This window comes from Pinus tabuliformis, chromosome 8 (genome assembly GCF_031772625.1).
Source record: "Pinus tabuliformis cultivar Carrire ecotype Pingquan chromosome 8, CPIR1, whole genome shotgun sequence".
Classification (NCBI taxonomy): Eukaryota; Viridiplantae; Streptophyta; class Pinopsida; order Pinales; family Pinaceae; genus Pinus; species Pinus tabuliformis.
Genome location: NC_142294.1, coordinates 338,115,353 through 338,118,738, shown reverse-complemented (window position 1 = coordinate 338,118,738; position 3,386 = coordinate 338,115,353). Strand labels below are relative to the sequence as shown.

The following is a 3,386-nucleotide window of genomic DNA, read 5'->3' as shown; positions in this document are numbered from 1 at the left end:
TCAAAACTATATGATTGTAATGACACCTTTTTAAAATAACAATATCATTAAGATAAATGAGAAGAGTTATGACCATGCAAACGTGCCTGGGGCCAAGAGTTATGAACATAGAAATGAGCATGGGTCGAACAAAAACTCTATCTTCCAAACACTCTTCTATCTTATCAAATATATGCCAAAAGGGGTAAGGGATAAGGGACACCCTTTCTTGACTCCAATATTGCATTTATTTTTTTCAACCAAACCTCATCACGTCTCAGCTTCAAATTAACATTCTCATATAGCCTTGCCACATCAACCCTCAAGTTGAGATTAACAATTATCTCTTATAACCTATTCCATAACTTTACTATAGGAATGATATCAAAAGCTTTCCTAACATAAAAAAAATGAAAAAAATTATCAGTATTATTATTGTGGCATTCATAAGAAATAATCCTAAGTATAACAATATGGTGCATGTTTGAATGATATCCCCTAAACATAGATTGGAATTTATCTCTTTTACAATGGCTCTCATGTTGAAGGCTAATATTCATTTTCAAAATAATCTTGTACATCTTGGCTAAAATGTGGTTGATCATAATTGTCCTATAATCAGAGATGAATTTTGTATCCCTAGTCTTAAAGATAAGAATAATAACGATCCATATCCAAGGCTTGGGGAAGCCTTAATTCATTACTAAATTCAAGATATTGTGTATGTGTGGAAATGATCGGTCCAACCCTCTTAACCCTCACAATCAATCAATAATTAAGGTATGATTAATATGGTAATTGTAATCACAAATATCTCGGTGATTTGGTGGTTGATTGTTTGATCGTGTAATTAATGGTAAGTATTGTTGGTTGGTGTGAGGGGGACACTTGTCCCAGCCTCGGAATCCGCTCTCCCACTCTTTGCCTACACTCCAAACCCTCGTTCACTTGGCATTTCGACACTTTGGGTTTTTTGGTTGTTGTGAGGGTTTGTCGACTGTTCTTCTGCGATTTTGAGGGTCGTTTCAATGGCGCCTAGTCTGCGCTTCGCCACGGGCCTTGTTTTGCCTGGTGGTATGGCAGCTCTGTTACCAATTTCTTGTTTCTTGTATCTTCTGTTGGTCTCAAACCTTGGTGTTGTGGTTGTTGTTTTGTCGATGACTGTGGAGGGTTTCCTTCATTCCTCAACTGGTGTAGTTTACCCTCTCATGGGTGTTGTTCCTGCTATTGTTGTCTCATTTTTCTTTATGTGTATTCACTGTTTGAATCTTCAGTTGTCTGCATGGTTGTTTCTCTGGTTAATTGGTTATTATTTCTTCAATGTTTACAGGTTGTGGTCACAAGGGACCCTGTCCTCATCTCCGCTCATCACTGGGCAAGGTAAGCCCTCTTCTCCATGCTTTAACTTCTCCTTGCAGCTTTATTTCTTTACTAAGGGTTGTCGCTCCTTGTGAGCAGGGACTCCCTCATGTGTCTGTGACCTAGTTATGGGTTCGTTCTTCCGGCACCGTTCACTCCTCTGGTAAGTCGGCCTTCAAACCCTTACCCTCTCTGCTCTTTGTTGTTCCTGTTTTGAATTTAGTATATAGGTAACTAATACTCCTCTGTTGGCTTTGACTGCAGGTGGAACTTGGCTCTAGGCTCTAATATCTGTGCCTGTTGCTGGTTTGTGAATCTAGTAGGATCACTCCTTCATGTTAATGTTTGTTGTCTTTCTTTCACGGCTCCAGCACTCTTGCTGTCTAGTGATAGGTTAGGTTCTGAGAGCTTTGGCTCCTCTACTCCTCGTTTGATATCGGGTTGCCTTCGGGCTTCAACAGTCTTGTGTAATTTGTGTTTGCAACAACTAGGGTATTAACAGGGTTTTCAAACCCTGGCTTCATTGTCTGCTATTTTACTAGTGGGTTCGTCCCGTCTTGAACTGTGGCTAATCTAAATGCTCTGTAATTATTTTTTTATGCAAAGACTGTGTTACTTTGGAAAGAAAAAGGGTTCATGTGCTTGAAGGTTACCTGTATATGCAATGTGTTTTCTACAGTAACTGGGACTGTTAATCTTTTGAGAATTCCTCCATAGTTGTTGTCTGCTCCCGTGTATCTGGAACTTTTTGTTGTTGGCTAGAACTGTTTAGTTGATTCTTCTGCTATTATGATATCTTCGATTCGCTGCTTGAAAAAATTCCTCGAGACACTCTATTTGCCTGGATGACTGTTAGGAAAGAATGCTTGGAAAAAAAAATGCACTGTTATAATTTGTTATTACACACAGTATTTAATGGGAAAAGAGATGATATTTGGCTGCAAATGGATTCAGATGTTTTTGCTCAACAGAAAATTCTTTTGTTCTTCTATTCCTTCTCTGATGTTTTCGAACCCATTACAATTGGGTATATTTTTCCTTTTAAGCTATTTCAAAATAGTTTCTTACAACTGCTAACAGTTACATATGTGGTTTGCATGGTTATGATAACTATTGTTTTTACCCTGTTGTAATTTTACGAGAGACAAATAAATAAATAAGATAAAAGACAATTTGGCTGGAACAACCTCCAACTAACCATAACGTCCCTAAATGTTGTTTAACTAATAAATTAAAATGAAACTAAAAGTTTATTGTGAACCTGTCTGTCTTTGCTGAGACCAAATACCCCAGCCATGATACCCTCATCTGGATGCTCCTACATCAGGAATGAGGATAAATTCTCCTATTTTAAAACTTTTAATATTTTTATTCGTCAATATCCTTAGCTCCTTAGCTTTCCCATTAGTGGATTTCTTAACCTTAAACTCAATGTCTTTCTCGGAGAGTATATCATCATCTATATGAATATGTGTTAAAAATATTGCTTACTTTATATTTTTGGGAGGTTTGTTGGAGATTTTTGAGATATTATATCGACCTCTATCTCCAATTTTTGCACAAGTTAGATTTGAAAATGCTTATATAACCGAATTCTATCTAGATTTTTACTCGGAATAATAATTTAAATTTTTTTCTTTGTGCATAATTTTTTCCAATTTAGCATTAAAGTAGGTAGCTCTAGGTTTAACTCCCTTACCTAGGAAAATGTGTGATGTGAGAATACTTTAAAATAGAAATATGTTAGAGTATATATATTGGTGTATTGAGTGAATATTCTTTTATCGATGTTAGTTGGGTGTGGTGTAGCATATGGATTTTCCTTAGTGTATGTAAAAATGAATGTAGATTAAAGTGGGATAAGAAAATGATGATTATCTAAATAGCATGACCATAGCTTAAAGTTTTGACTTGTTGACAACTTTATGTTGTAAAGAGACATTCAACCTGTAGAGTGGACTGCGTTCAACCTGTAAAGTGGTGCATGGAATCAATATTCTCACATTTTCCACTCATGATGAGTTAATTAGTCTGTGTTGATCATCCAG

General features: G+C 36.4%; 1 long non-coding RNA gene across 1 annotated transcript; it reads left to right on the top strand.

The window, feature by feature from the left end:
* Positions 1-930: 930 nt before the first annotated feature.
* LOC149235511 (uncharacterized) lies at positions 931-1,506 on the top strand. The gene is made up of 2 exons (XR_016268299.1): positions 931-1,053; positions 1,310-1,506. It is a non-coding gene; the product is annotated as an uncharacterized LOC149235511 (long non-coding RNA).
* Positions 1,507-3,386: the final 1,880 nt, after the last annotated feature.